This window comes from Lactuca sativa, chromosome 8, assembly GCF_002870075.4.
Source record: "Lactuca sativa cultivar Salinas chromosome 8, Lsat_Salinas_v11, whole genome shotgun sequence".
Classification (NCBI taxonomy): domain Eukaryota; kingdom Viridiplantae; phylum Streptophyta; class Magnoliopsida; order Asterales; family Asteraceae; genus Lactuca; species Lactuca sativa.
The window spans coordinates 155,244,060-155,261,459 of NC_056630.2; the positions used below are offsets into that span (position 1 = coordinate 155,244,060).

Sequence of the window (17,400 nt, forward strand, 5' to 3'; positions counted from 1 at the left end):
CGGAGGACCCAGAGTTGTCAGAAGAGTTACGCGAATAGGCGTCGATCAGAGCTCGAGTTTCAGGTTGGGGATTTTCTTCTTCTGAGAGGGGCAAGTTGGGGCCCCGGTATAGTGGGCCATTTAGGGTGATCGCGAGGGTGGGCAGGGTAGCATATCGTTTGGAGCTACCTACGAAGTTGAGCCAGATTCATGATACCTTCCACGTGTCTCAGCTGAGGAAGTGTATAGCCGATGAGTCGGCAGTGGTACCGTTGGAGAATATCCAGGTGGACGCGGGTCTGAATTATATAGAGAGGCCGATTGCAATCTTGGATCGGAAGATCAAGGTTCTGAGGAACAAGGAAGTGCCCCTGGTTCAGGTCCAATGGCAACATCGGAAGGGGTCCGAGCTGACTTGGGAGCCGGAGTCGGAGATGCGAGAGTAGCATCCGGAGTTATTTTCAGCGGGGGCTAAACCAGTGTGATCGAGTACGAGACTATCCGAGATACCGAGGTGAGTCTTCTCACTATACTGTACCTGGAAGGGTACCTATGGGCGACCGGAAGGTCTTGTATGCTATGAGATGTATGTGTTATATGTTATGTGATATGTATGTGCTATGTATGTTATGTATGGTATGGATCGGAAGGTCAAGATGATATGGACCGGAAGGTCAAGAGGGTACGGACCGGAAGGTCGATACGGGTAGGACCGGAAGGTCTACCGGAGTTCGGGACGGAAGTCCCCTGAGACACTCGGATCGGAAGATCCCATAGAGTTATGGCCTGAAAAGGCGTATGTGTGGTATGTGGTATTTTAGGAAACTCACTAAGCATTTATGCTTACAGTGTTGTGTGTTGTGTTTCAGGTACTAGTGACGATCGCGGGAAGGCGCCGGCATGATCAGTACACACACGAGGAGTTTTACATGTTATAATCTTGGGATGTAATGTTAGGGGTTGTTATGTGATATTTTTATAACTATTATGAATGAAAGTTTTTTTTAAATGTGAAAAATTGTTTCGAAAATTTATGTCGTTACAACTTTTTCGGTCGTTTCCTTGCATACAGCAGTTGAGTCTGAAACTGCCTTAGAGAAAGAGGAAGAATTAGCAGTATGCTCCTTTGTGACTCGCTCAAGAATGGCTTCAACAACAGCTTTTGAATAAGCTTCAGAAGCAGAAGTGTTGGATGCGAGAAGCAACTGATCAAGATTCTCATGGATAGAATTGAACTCTGCTTTGAAATAGAGACATCATCATCATTATCAACCCTTATTTGATAAGGACTGAAAGAGAAAGCATCTAAATCTTCATCATCATCTCCAAAAAGCATCTCTGGATCGTCAGTACGAATAGGAGAGATGGGTAGGGTAACATGGGTTGAAAAACCTGAAGTGTTAGCCCCCATATCAGATACGTTGACTGAACATTCAGGAGCAGAAGATGATTGGGGTGGAATCGTGGAATCGGTGAAAATGGGTATGGAGATAGGAATCGTTGTGGGTGGTTGGGATGATACAACTGGGAGCGGAGAAATGGTTATTGGTACAGAAGTAGTTGTTTTTGGTGAAGGAGGAGAAGGAGCATAATCATTAACAGGTGGAGTTACCTCACGCTCAATGCGAACTTGTTCTTGTTCATCAGTGCGAATAGGTTCAACATCCTCATTGTGAACAGGGGGATCCTCCTCAATGCGAATCTCTGACTCAGTCTCAGAATCTGAGTTTTCATTGTCACTCTAAAAAGGAACCACTCATTTACTAGATAAAACAAAAACATTTTTAAAATGCAAAATAATTGAAAATTTTCGAAAAAAAATTTTCCAATATTATTTTCGGAATATATATTTTCCAAAAAAAATACCAAAAAAAAATATAAAAAATAAATAAAAATAAATACATTTTTTTACATATTTTACTAGAATATTTAGAATATTCTACATATCTTGCAAATCTAGTAGAATATTCTAAACATTCTAAAAATCATATTAGATATGTAGAGTGTAATATTTTATTAGAATATTTCACTTATTTTTCAAAAAAAAAAAAAACGATAATTTTTTATATTTTTTATAATTTTTTTAGGTAAATAAAGTTTCGAAAATAATTTTTGGATTTTTCCTTTTATTTTGCATTTTAAAATTATTTTTAGATTTGGTCTCAGGGTCTCACAAAATTAGCATGGTCTCAAATGAACCTGAATATATATATATATATATATATATATATATATATATATATATATATATATATATATATATATATATATCCTTCCTAATAAATAAAGATCTTTTTGTCACATGTCACATTCTCATTTATTTTGCCACATGTAACTTTGTGGTTTTTTTAAATATTTTTTATTCCACATGTCATTTTATTAAATTCCAAATAGTATTTAAATACAATAATAAATGCATATCAATTTGATTAATGAACTTTCTTTTTAATTTCAAAATTACTAAATTAAAGATTCATTAATTTTCTTTAATTATTTATCTAAATTATTTGTTGAAATTTAAGTGAGAAAAAAAAACATATTATTTTTTATAATTTAATATTCTCATTTTTCTTATAAATTCAAACTTCTCAAAAATTTAGAATTTTATATTTAGTTTTTTCTTTTAAATAAATTTATATAATACATGGGTCTCACACCTAGTGTGTGTGTATATATATATATATATATATATATATATATATATATATATATATATATATATATATATATATATATATATATATATAATGGTGTTGGAATAATAATAGTAAATGTTTATTTTAGGTTAGGGGTCTTATTTAAAATAACGCCGTGTTACATTAACTATACACAATAATAAACAATATATATATATATATATATATATATATATATATATATATATATATATATATATATATATATATATATAATTATTGGTCTTTTTGAACTCAAAGTACATATTTAAAAGAATTAAAGAAAACTACATTGTGTGAGACCCATAAAGGCGTAGACATGTGTTCCTGCAGGAACACATGTCTTTTTGAACTCATAGAGCTGCAGGAACACATCACCACATCACCACAATAACGGTAATTAACGATGGGCTACCTACCATTATATCCCTCTTATTTCTCTCTCTCTCTCTCTCTCTCTCTCTCTCTCTCTCTCTATATATATATATATATATATATATATATATATATATATATATATATATATATAATTCTAGAGAAAGAAAGAGAGAGAGAGAGAGAGAGAGAGAATGTAATTTGATGTGGTCTTCCGTGGTATACACCACAATGCACCACGACCACTACCAACCACTAAGCCTCGAGATGGTGTTCGTGATTAGTGGTCGTTGCCATCTAGACCACGAAAGGCTTCGTGCTATGTATACTTCATGGCCTAAGCTAATGTGACATGTCAAACATGTTTATATTGATGCTCTCCAAACTAAAACATGGTCTATATTGATGCTTTTCAAACCTTGAAAATTACAATGCAAAAAAATTAAACTAGGTAAATAGAAGCAAAAAAATGTAGACATGTGTTCCTGCAGCTCTATCCCATAAAGGCGTAAATGTAGACATGTGTTGTTGCAGCTCTTGTATTGATGGTTTGGAAGATGCAAAGCACGTCTTGCTGAGATGCCCATGCCCATACGTCATTTCTATCACAGATAATATACTTGGGTGGTGTGGATTACATCAGAGTATTGAGGAGGTGATCCGTTTTGCAGCTAACCACGGTAAACGCCCAAAACAGAGATAGGATCACTGCAACTTACAATGGGCTCCTGTGGAACTTATAGAGGGCTTGAAACGATTGGATATTCCAGGCGAAGTTCATTTACCCCTCAAGGGTAGTGGAAAATATCAAGTCTTTAGTATTTACATGGCTTAAGTGTGTAGAGGCAAGGGCAATATGTGTACTTGCAAAGATTTTTGTTTTTTTCCTTTCTATGTTTAAAACTTTATATTATATTTTGTTTTTTCTCTCCCCTATAATTACTTGCTATTTAGATGAGTCTTAATAATATTATTGGCCGTTTTCAAGAAAAAAATAAGATAAATAAAAGCGATAAAGTTGGATACTTGCACAAAATTCTAAGACCAATTTAATTCTTAACTTCTTAATGGTATGCATTAATTATGTATCTATTATTACAAAATAAGTGTTCTTTATTACACAATTATACGATTATGGCTCCATCCTAAGTATGGTTCTATCTTTGTATTAATGTTAATACAAGGGAAACGTTAGGGCATGCCTTTTAGACCATCCAATATACATGCAACGAGTTTTATTGTTGTCTAGCATGCCACAAACCACGAATGTAAACACCACCTAGGGTGTTTAGTGGTGGCTAGTGGTTGCAAGTTTCATGGTCAATCGTAGTAAAGAGTATAAACGACCACATCCAATTATTCTCTCTCTCTCCATTAAATAATCAATAAATAAGAGTAATAATTAATATAATGGTGTGTATACCAACTTTTTGGTGGTTGTATGTTGTTATTAGAACTTCTCCAACCATAAGCACAAAAATGGTGATAATTTAGCACAAAAATGATGATTTCATTCCAATCAATCTTTAAAATCGTGTTTTTTTAGAGATCTTTCATTCTTGGCCTCTATATTTAATGTATAAAATGAACCAACATAAAATGACGTGATATTGAAAATGGCCTCTAAAATGGTGTTTTAGAGATCCATTGGAGTTGGCTTTAACATCCACTACATCATTGTTAGTGTTGTTAGTGGTGGGTACTCTGGCCTAGGCCTGTCGAAAAAACCCGAAACCCGTTCTACCCACCCGACCCGTTCCGAATTCGGGTAGAATGGGTCGGGTAGAACAGGTAACGGGTATGAACATTCTGATAATAGGTTAACCCAATAATAATATAGGTCGGGTTTTAGGTATGAATATTTATTATCGGGTATACCCGAATTCGTTTTTTAAATAATACCAAATATACAATGTAGTCACGTACGCACACTTCGAATAAAACAAAACTCTTCATTTCATTCTTATGAACGACGGCTCGACAGTCGACACAAACTTGTAAAGGAAAATGAACATGGCAACATGAAGATGCAAGTCTTTGTTTTGTTATGTTTAGACTTTTATGTTTTGAGTTGGGTTATGACTTATGAATTTTACTCTTTTGTTATGTATAGGCTTTTGTTTTTTAGTTGGGTTGTGTTTAGACTTTTTTTGTTGTGTTTAGACTTTAATTATTTAGACTTTTTTTGTTGTGTTTAGAGCTATTATTCCATGCTAATCATATTCATGGTTTTTTCTTTCTTTTTTGTTTTATCAAAATTTGGAATGGAATTGAAAAGTACATAACATATTATAATGATTTGTATTGTTACTATGTATGTACTTGTTAATTATATCAATAAGTGTCATTTAAAAAAAATATCAATAAGTGTCATTTAAGAAATTTTCGAATATACCCGATAATTACCCGACCCGACCTCAAACCCAAATAAACCCGAATTACAATATAGGTCGGGTATCGGGTATTATTTTTTTAAGGAAATACCCGTTCTACCCGAAACCCGAAAATTTTACCCGTTCGACACCGCTACTCTGGCCTCTCTCTCTCTCTCTCTCTCTCTCTCTCTCTATATATATATATATATATATATATATATATATATATATATATATTCTCTCTCTCTCTCTCTCTCTCTCTGTATATATATATATATATATATATATATATATATATATATATATATATATATATATATATATATATATATATATATATATATATATGGGAAAAGTGAATATACCCTTAAGGGTATATAAGCTTAGGTACCCAAACTCATAATAATACGTCGTTTTGTTTGATATATTCATTATAATATTGTTAAACTTCAATCTTTAACTTGATTTATATTCAATATTTTTAAATTTTCACTATTATCTTTCTTTTAGATCACATCTTTTTGTCGAACACTTACTAGGCTTAATATATTATTGTTGAAAATGACAATTATGTAAGACGAAGATAAATATGAAATTTATAAAAATCTTTGAAGTAATTCAAGTTAGAAGTTGAATTATAAGAATATTGGACAATTACAATGTTTATATATGATATAAAACGATGTAGTATGGTGAGTTTGGGTACCTAAGCTTATATACCCTTAAGGGTATATACACTTTTCCCTATATATATATATATATATATATATATATATATATATATATATATATATATATATATATATATATATATATATATATATATATATATATATATATATATATATATATATATATATATATAAGGAAAAGGGACCATTGGCTATGGCGATTTCTTTGAATATAATGGGAGGAGTTTTTAGAATGTTGATCGATAATTATCAATCCATGTTTCCTTGGTCCGATTGACATGATCTTCAAATGGCAAACAAGAAAATTAGAAGGTTCTTGAGATGTCAACTGTCATCTTCTTTGGCTTGACATAATCTTCAAATGTTGAATTGAGTTGGGTCTTATTTTAACTTGAGACTGACTATCTATCTGATTAAGGCCAACTTATTTAATTAGTCGTTAATCTCAAGCTCACAAGTAGCCTAACGTCTAAGTCATTATAGAGATGGCTAACGTAAACAAACCGATTATTGAATCAGTTTAAACACTTATCGAAAGCTAGGCTTGTTCTGGTTAGTTTGAAAATTAGGCTTGTTCTAGTTAGTTTGAAAATGAATTCCATCATTAAATTTATACAAAACTAATAAGGAACCAACATTCTCTCCCTAGCTACATGATGATGACAAAACAAAAAGAATATAAGTACAGGCCCATAATAATACATGTCATATTTACAAGGATCTTTTTAGAATGTCCTTTTCCTTTTATTTTAGATTTTTTCCTTTCCTTGCAAGATTTAAACAAAAGAAAATATTTCCAACCCTACTTGAAGATATGCACATTGATCCAAAGTAAACCAGCACGAAAACCCTATTCAGCCACAAACCAATTCGTACGGATATATATTTTTGCATCAATACAAGATGAACCTTAGGGCAGACCTCTTATGCATCTTTAGAGTTCATAAACATCTCATATATATATATATATATATATATATATATATATATATATATATATATATATATATATATATATATATATATATATATATATATAAGTTTAATTGTATATTAAGTAAAGGAAAAGGAACCATTGGTTATGACCATTTCTAGGAAAACTAAAGAAAACCCACAAAAGTTGTACTTTGAAATCTCGATGCGCGCAAACGGAAGTGGTTTAGTTTAATCAGAAGTACCCACTTCAGGTTCTGCAGTTATAAATACTTCTGTATTTTTTTATTAATTTTGCCTAAAGTATACCGGACTTCAACCCGCGGTTCGATAACCACCCCACGGCTCCAGCCTTCTGAATTTACTTTTTTTCAATAAATTAAACCGGTCATCAGGGTTTCTTGCCATCATGATGCCATATATACAATTTGAGTGTATTATTTTTAATGATAAATAAAAATGTGCTTTATAAAAATGTTTTATTCAAATTAAATATACATCCTAAGTAATGTGAACACGTTTAGCCGCTGTTTCTTGGGCTTTAAATCAGGGTTTATTTCTATTAAAGTATTGTTCTTAAAACATTAGAATATATCAAAAGAACAGCTATTCTATACCGATTTGTCTATAGGTGTGATCATTAAAAATAGCTTTGGATATTCATCGGATTTTTTAACAAGAATAATCGGTTTCAGAAAACCTACAAGTATGATAACAAAGTGTTGCTTTATAAAGGCCTAATCTATATACCAAAGTAGTATAAATGATATTAGTTCTTGATGTTCTCATATTTTTTCTCATTAGATTTTGTCATATCAACGTTTGAACTATATTTAAACCAAAAAAATGCAGATTTACAAAATGTATTCTCATATAAAGATACAATAATAAGTAAAAAGGCATAAAACATTTAATAGTATTTGGTGTCTAAGAAAAAGATTGTTCAACCCAGGAATCTTGAAATTTTTAAATAAGCTTCAAGTTCCAACCAGGGTTTGGCCGAAGGCTGCTTCTTGGAATGTACAATACAATAAGCATTTCTCTTAGTTAATTATGAAAACCCTAAAAAGTAAAATAACAAAGTAAAATATAAATTATTAATGTAAGTTATAATAAATAACAAACACAAAATCATTAAAAAAATGATATCAACGCTAAAAAACCGAAACTTTGTATTAAGAAAATACCATTATTTAGTGGTATTTTCACTATTTTGTAAACAAGAACAAAAGTTTGTTAGCTATTTATATTATTTTTTAAAAACAACATTGTTGTGTAAAAAACGTTAAATAGTTCAAACTCGTTTATAACATTGACCCTTATTTTTATGTTCTTTTATATAAATAATTAACCAACAAACCAAACTGAATAAACATGAAATAGAATGTGTGCCTTACAGATGATGGACACAATCCCTCTTGTTATATATTTATCAAATAGAAGGGAAAAAAACGATCCCTGTTCATCTGATTTCAAACAAACTGAGGTTAGAAATAGAAAGTTGTTTAAGTCCCTTTTCTTAGCCGAAGGCAAAAATGTGAGCAGAGAAGATCTATTTGAAGACAAATGGTGTGAAACCTAACACACAAACTATAGCAAACAGAAGAAGGCAAGTAATTTGCTTAGATTACATGCATCTCAAAACCTAAAGTGCAAAGAATAGGTGCTGAAAAATATTTTTCTCCACATAATGCTAAACTATTTTTTTTTCATCACAAATGATAACAAACAATGTATTAAAGAGTTGGATTAGAGAAATAAGTGTTTTATAAAAAGATGGATCAAGGGAGCTCCCTTCAGTCCAAGCACAGAGAAGAAAAGGATTAAATTTGTCTCCCGCATCATTCACACATTCACAATAGGTCAACCACATGTTCTTTCTATTGTGTTTGAATGAATGAGTCGGCAGCAAATCCGTACCCTCTACCCACCTATGAGTGGACTGAAGGAAGCTCCCTTTTGCTTTGATAAAAAAACAACATATATTCATAATCATAAGACATTACAACAAGTCTTTTATCTGAAAGTAGTTAAATTGCACAGTTATATAGAGGTGAACCCCTAAACAAAACCCAAGCGACATGAATCTTATAAGTGATTCTGAAGTGCATCAACAGAAGTTTCAAAACTGGCCTCGGGTGTTCTTGAAAATAGTATGTAAGAATTTGCTAGATGTTAAGGCGCCTGAAAATATACTTCAAAATTATCTTCGAAATGAAAAAATATTCCAAAAACAATAATGGGCTTATACGTTTGGGGACAAAGTATACATCTAGCTAGAAAAAAAAATTAAAAATCCTTAAATAAAAGATAAGGTAAATGGTGTTTCTGTTTCTGTGAGTTAGATGAATTTAGGGTTTTATGAATTAAAAATCAGATTATTTGTGTGACTAGATGCTTTGAAGAAACCCTAACCCTAACCCTAAAGAAAGATAAGAACTAAAATCCATTTTTATTACAAACAAACCAAGAAAATCAATTAAACTACGCATTTATATATCATGATAACAAGCACTATATATACAAGAAAATCATCAAAAATAATTATAATAAAATTAAAGAAAAATCATTTTAATAACGGGTCACGTAAGATCATGCATAGTAATTTGTATCTTTGTATGTAAAGCTTGAGCTTACAGAAGAGAACTTGTGGGTATGATGGGTCCGACCGCCATTGAAGCTGCTTTGTGGAGCTTTTACAGAGATTGATGACCCTGAAGAACCAAATTACGAAAGCAAACAAGTACGAAATACTGGATGGAGTAAAAAACAAGAGGGTAAATGGAAATTAATGTTGAAAATGGGGAAAAGGAAAGGGAGAAGCAAAAATCACGGAAGGGAAAACTGGGATTTTATAGAAGAGGATGAAAGATGATGGGTCGCTGTCCTCATGAGAGTTAGAAATTTATAATAAATAAATAAATAAATAAAGACACACATGAAAGAAGATCTTTACCAATCTAGAGAGATAAAGTTGTCCCTTTTCTGCATTTTGTTGTCTATATGTTTATATAGTATATACACTAGTTATTCACTTGCTCCTATGAAACATGTTATCTTTTAAGATTTTTATTTAGTACTTACATAGTTTTTATGACTAATCATATGAAGATAATCATATTCATCATCATTGACCACATATTATAATAAATTATATTATAAATAGAAATAGAAGTTATGAAAATTAAATATACTGAAGTGAAGTAAGAACAGAATCACCGTTATTTTTTTCTTCTATCAAAAAACAACCATCAAACTTTTAATTACAGGCTCGGGAGCACACAAACTTGCTTTATGTCACTTCCCAAAAGAATATTTTTCTACTCATGAGTGATATGTTAGTATTTTCATAAATTTGTTTCACGGCTAACCATAATAGAATGTTGTGAACTATTAGACCGGAGAGAGTGGATGCGGTAGAAACCGCACCTCCGATGCCACCTAGGACAGAACACCGCCCCCTGACCGTGGTTTGGATGCGGTAGAGACTGCACTACGGCATTCCAAGGGTGCACTCTTTCAAGCTTTGTGATTGGTTCCTTTTCCTTCAAGCTTTGTTATTGGTTGCTTTTTTATTTTAAAAAAATAAATAAATAACTCAAGAGTGGCAACACTATGTGGGTACAGTATGAAACCATATTTTTGTGGTAAAGAGTAAAATGATGCCTATGTGACACGTTACTACAGTTTTATGAGGGAGTGTAGAACCACTTCATCCAGCCTTACATTAAATTTTAGATTATTTATGCAATCATTGAACCGGTTTCAATAGTCATTTCAATTATTTGGTTTTCAACAAATATTATATTATATTAGAATAAACGATGATGATTGATGAAGAAGTTTAAAACCTCTAAATTTTCATCTATATAGACACTCGTGAATCCATTAGCGAGTTGTAATATGATTATATTTTTAAAATGTTTGTTTGGGATTGTTTTTTTATTCAGTGGTCTTGAAAATGCAAACAAACATCATAAAATATCACAAAATAGCCAAGAAGAACATATGGATGAATCTAGAGTTTTCAATTAATCATATATTAATTGTTTGAGAAAGCAAACATACAGTTTATACAGATAAATGTATATGTAGTCAGAGCACTATATATAGAACATCTATGGATTAACATATACTCATAACGACAATTGTGAATAATAATCAATGACAAATACCCTTTATCGTCCTATTGGAACATTTATAGATTTAGTATCACAACACTCATGCGATATTCCGATCGCAATTTTAGAGATCCTCAGTGTTTAGAATAAGATGTTAAAGGTTTCGTGATTATCAATGACTTATAATTTTTAAATTTATAGTGTTAGTGGGTGGTAGAGAGGCTTGTGTTTTCATTTTCCTCATTGCCTCTTAGGTTAGCTAGAGAGATCGTATGTTTCTGGTTATAGTATTCGATCGACTAGTTTTGGCTAGTGTGTTGATTTTTTATGTAATCTAATATAATAGTATGTTGCCTAGTATGTAGTTTTGATGGTTCTACTTCTATTATTGTTTTGTTAACATGTATGTTAGCATCAACAATAATATGAATTCAAAATTGTAGTTACATTAACTCATAAACGATTACATTAACTCAAAAATGATTTAAATTAACAAACACAAAATTCATAACAACAACATTTATTGACGTTTAACATACCCAATTCATTCAATTTGTCTTGTGACATTGATGATTTCGAATAGTTTTCAATAATTTATGTAGAACTCTCATTTGGAGTTAGAAATATTGATCATTTAGGTGGAAATAATTTTACCAAAAAAATGAATAAAATATATAATATTAATAGATTTAATGTAATTTGAAAATTTATGATTGACTAACTAAACTTGCCAAATTTGGAAACTTAGAATTGAAATGGAATTGAATAGAATTATACCTAAATGTTAAGATATATCATGGTTAGTGGTAAATCATGATAAATCTTACTTAATGACAAATAAGTAAATGCAAAAGACATAAATTTAGCAACTAAGATATAGAATGATAATGAAGATGAAAGGTGTAAAGAGAACCAAAACCCGATTCTCATTTTATAGACATGCAAAAAGGATAATCGTGTATATAACATTTGGCACAAGATATGGATAAGTTCTACTGAACAGTTAAAGACTGAGCATCTTTGTAAACTTCTATTTAATAACTGCTAATACAAAAAGACAAAACATTAAAGTCAACTTCCTCTGATGCTCTACTTCGGGAACAACTTCTCTTCGGAGACAACAATCCTTCAGTGAGCATCTATTGAGCATCTATTGATGAACTTATGTGGAGGATCACTTTAGGTTCAACAATCTTCCCTAAGTGATTGTAGTTGGTTCTGCTTCAAATATCCTAAAAGTTATTCAGGAAATCAATTGTCCTTTTATAGAATCTTCCGATAGCAAACATCCATTCAATTTGTTTGACAATTTCCAACTTGATTGCAATAGTGGCTTTAAGAGACTTTAAAGCAACGTTCATGATGCTCATTAATAAGGAGTTTGAACAACAATAGAGTTTATCTCATAATCAATTCAGGACATTTCAAAGGGGATTATTTAAAGAAAGGTTTTGATCGTTATGAGAGCAGATATGGCAGTTTCTTTGGAGGGGAGTATTTCCGTTAACTCATTTGTAACACCTCAAATTTTAGAAAGAAATTTTCATTTTTAGAACATCCAAAAACATTTTTTCACAGCCGAATATCAAGTACACGTCATCCCAAAACCACAAGCATCATAGTTATCAGAATACATAAAAGATCATGTCGTAGTAGTAAATTCCCAGTGCGTGTGTACAATCAGACCTTCGCCTTCCCACGGTCCTCCGAAGTACCGCCACATATAAATCAACAATTGTAAACACAAAGCTTAGTGATTTCCCCAAGATACCACATATAACACAACATAAGTAAACAGTTATGGGCTATCTGCAACCATATGACTATCAGTAGTCTCGGTGAGCTAACAACACGCTCGTAAGGTTATCCGCAATCCCTGGTTGGCTATCAAGAGCCCCAGTCACAAACAATAATCATATCATATCATCACATAGCATAACATAACATAACAACTAGACCCAGTCGGTCATGATATTACAACTAAACTACCATACAGGTAGTAAGTAAGGAGACTCACCTGACGTTGATGACACGAAAACCTAGCACCCGAACTACCGGATCTAAACTCCGCCTAGATAACAAAATAGTTATCCTTAATTAAAACTTAAGATCTAATAACCACTGATGAGTCCAAAACCCACAGCTAGACCTACTAAGGGAAAATGACCATTTTACCCCTCCTTAGGTCCAAAAGCCAACAGAAAGTCAACACCCAACGAGTACGTTGGGCGTACTACCCCTAACGTTGGGCGTAAAATCTGGCTAAGCATGCAAAGGGGTATCACCAGACTACGATGCACGTAGCTGGGAGTAAGCACGACGTACTCCATAAACTTATATTTCCTTACTTTTGTGGTCTTAATCCGTTAAGACAACCATTCTATCCATAGATCTGACTAATTTAAGACCTCTTAATCCATAAAGTCGTAGGTTTTAAGCCTTTGCATGAGGTCAAATGTAACATCACAAAAATCAAGACCAAAAATTTCTTGTAAAAACATTACTATTCCATAGCATTAAGTCATTCAAACATACAAAAAGGGGCTATATGACAAATCAGAGTATCTTTTCCAAAACACTTATTCATTTTATCAGAGTAAACATCTCATGCTAAACTTCTTGGTGTGTGTCATGCAATCATCCCAAGCTCTTCATTCCGCTATCGAAAATACCTGAAACCAAAACTAACACCGTAAGCACGAAGCTTAGTGAGTTCCCCAACCTACCACATACCATACATATCTACTGATCCAAACATGTCATATATAACTGTGAGCACATAATCACAAATTGGGCCCACGCCCGCTGTATTGGACCTCGCCCGCCATCGGACCCTGTCTGTCATCAGGCCCCGCCTGGCATTAGGTCCCACCTGGCATCGAGCCCCGCTCGGTATACAGATCTCTTTCCCTTAGGCCCCGCCTGTCACTGGGCCTCGCCCGCCATACACATACATACGAACAATAACATACTGAAACATACACAAACATTCCCTAACCATACCCTGATCTCAGGCCTCGCCTAACTTGGGCCCCGCCCCTGGTCTGCTATTGGAGTAGTGGAGACCCGTCCACACTCCTACTAGTAGTGAGATACGGGCACTCGCCCACACTCACATCCTTCCTATCACGAGCCTCGCCCCTGCTCTGCTAATATCGAGATATGGAATCCCATCCATGCTCAACTAGTGATGAGATACGGGACCTCGCTCACACTCACCTCCTTACCAGGCACATACACGTATCACGAAGACAACAAGTATAATCTAACGCACTACATAAGAATCTTACTCGGGAATACCCCGAAATCGGACCCCCGACCCGGAAGCATACTATTATCTAACGTACTTTGGGCTTACCCCGACATTGGACCCTTGGTCTGGATCCTATCATACCGACCCATGCAATAATCGCAAAGACCTCTAGCATCCTAACATTCCTCGGGCCTTGCCCGACATCAGGTCGTAACCCGGAACATATATCAATAAGTGCCTAGGGCTAACCCCCGGGTCTTCCTTCTATACATAAGCATAAACATGAACATGAACATAATGGGCCAGCATTGTGGTCGTAGACTCATGCACATAGTGAGGAGACTCACCTGCACTGCTGAACTCTGCTGATAACCCTCTGGCTGCTATCCGATAACTCCCCGAACTGCTGCTCTTCTAGCTCCCCGAGCCACTAATAGCAATAACAACACTTAGCGTAACTGTCATCAAGAAGCCAACTAAGTCAACTCTGACCAAGTTCCTTCTCAAGGTCAAAGCAACGCTCAGAGTCAACTTCCAGTTGACTCAACTCGCCGAGTTGTTCTACCAATTCGTCGAGTCCATGCTCCTCAAATCCCAAAACAACCTCGACTCTACTCGTCGAATCTAGCAACAACTCGACGGGTTCTCCTTCAACTAACATTCGGGACCTTCTTCAACTGACTCGTCGAGTTGTAGAACAACTCGTCGAGTCCATCTTCATAAGCTACGGAGATTGCCTTGGACTCGCCGAGTTCCTCCTTGAACTCATCGAGTACCATGATCTTCATGACCATTACGGACACAGACTGGCTGAGCCCTTCTCTAACCTCACTCACTGATCCCACTCATAAATAGAAGGGCTTGGGTTTACGGCCCGATTTGTCGAGTCCATGAACTAACTCGCCGAGTCCATCTTGTGACATCTCTATTTTGTCGATTATAGACCATCCCAACACCTCCAACTCCTAGATCTGGACTCCTTATGCTAGAATTGCACATAAAGTTGCTAACTTTACGTGCATACAAGGTGTTATGGGGCTAAAGCATTTAATCCAAGCTTCAAAGAAAACCTAGGTCATGAAATGGGATCTTAGTTGGATAAAGTCAGCAACTCTGAGCTCCTAAAGCTCAAGAGTGTCCAGATCTGTTGTCCAAATCCATCCTCAAGGGTTTAATACTCGGATTAACCTTGGAAATGATCCAAATGTGACCAAAAGCAAACTAGAAAGGGGATCTATTAATTGAAAGCTCAAGGTCAAGACTTTTTACCTTCTAACAGTTGCCAAAATGATATGAAGGCTGGATCTACACTTCCTTCCTTGCTCCTTTCTTCCAAGCCTTCAAAATCCACTCCAGTGGACCTTAATCTTCACCAGAAGCTCTAAAAATGAAGTTTGGTGGCTAGGGTTTTGGGGTTCTAGACGATAAATGTTTAAATGAACCCTAGGGAAGAGAATAAGATGCTTAAATAGGGTACCAAGTCCCGAAATTAGGGCTTTCCCAACCTAGACCAGACTCGCCGAGTCGGTCACTTAATCTGCGACATAGAGTCCGCTTCGACTCGTTGAGTCATTCCTTGGACTCAACGAGTTGACCCCCTTTTGACTTAGGGTTTTCCTTTCCTTTTTTGGCCTTTCTGATTCTGGGTGTTACAACTCTCCCCCACTTAAACTAGACTTCGTCCTCGAAGTCCGCCACGGTCAACTATCTTACAATCCGCTTACAGCTTTACGCACTTCACCCAATTGGTCCATTCCTGGATACATCAACCTCGGGATAATTCGATCATTACTACCTTCAAGTACGACCCTTTGCCCAACCAGTAGACATACCGATACTCCCAGTGCACTTATGCTGATACACAAGGGGTTTCCCTCTTTTTCCTTGCACTGCCACTGGCCTTTCCAAGGCAACTTCCTATAAGCACGATCTTTCTGATCTCCATCAAGAACAAATCTCCTGCTGAACCGCAATCCTGGCCGCTCACAACGCCGACCATCATACCCGCACTCATGAAATATCCATTCATACGATGCTCCAATAATGAAAACTCCACCCAGCGTGTGAATTCCAACCACCCTCCGAGACTACCTGATTTCCGCAGTGAGCAACTTAGCATTACCCGATCAGCTCACTACCTTCTGCACCAAACACCTTATCGTCATTCCTTCCTGAAGTCCTGCCGACTCCCATCTGCCTTCCAGATGAGCCGAGATCACCCAGGTCCCAACCGATCCACCGTTACCCAAAATACCGGTCCCCCACTGGTTACCAAATGCGAGAACATTCCCCCAGTCGTTCCCAGTAACTCATGAAGATACCACGACTACCTGAACTGCTCTACCAACCCAGCCACTCTGACTCTAGAAGATCTAGGATCCCCGATACCCTACCTCACCCTAAGGTCTCTACCAGGTCCCACCTGTTGCTAAAAGAACATGGGCCTCGCCCACGGGTCCCACCCATCTATACTTCGGAGCGGCCTCTCCCACAGGTCTCACCTATCCAGGGCTATGCAAACCCATTCCTCTTTTTATCTCAACTAGCTAAACTTTCCTGATTCTTATCATCCTAACTCGGAGATATGGTCCCCCGCCCACACTCTGCTAGCTAAGCTACTAATGAATGCTACGACTTACTCGAAGTCTTACATCACTTTTCTTACTGACTCGCTGCTGGGGAATGTTGCGACTACCTCGCAGCCTTATATCCCGACTAAACTCGCACCTGCCGAAGGTTATCCGACCTGGTTTCACCGAACCAACCATAAACTACTCGCGAAGATGCGAATCCAAGGTCGGGAAGTTTTCCCCCAACTTCCAACCTAACTGCTCCTCAAACCAAACAGCCACTTGAGTTGCTTCCCACTTCACCAAAACAGCGGAACCACCTCAGTCTTGCACTTGCTTTTGTTTCTGGCCCCCACTAGTGGCTCTCCCCCACTTCGATTCATCTAGCTCCTCACAGCTCACAGCTTGAGAGAATTACCAATTCTCC

At 35.3% G+C, this 17,400-nt stretch overlaps 1 long non-coding RNA gene across 1 annotated transcript; it reads right to left on the reverse strand.

Moving 5' to 3' along the window:
* Window positions 1-9,018: 9,018 nt before the first annotated feature.
* LOC122195504 (uncharacterized) lies at window positions 9,019-9,998 on the reverse strand. The gene is made up of 2 exons (XR_006185748.2): window positions 9,667-9,998; window positions 9,019-9,213 (listed from the first exon to the last, which is right to left on the reverse strand). It is a non-coding gene; the product is annotated as an uncharacterized LOC122195504 (long non-coding RNA).
* Between the last annotated feature and the right edge of the window lie 7,402 nt (window positions 9,999-17,400).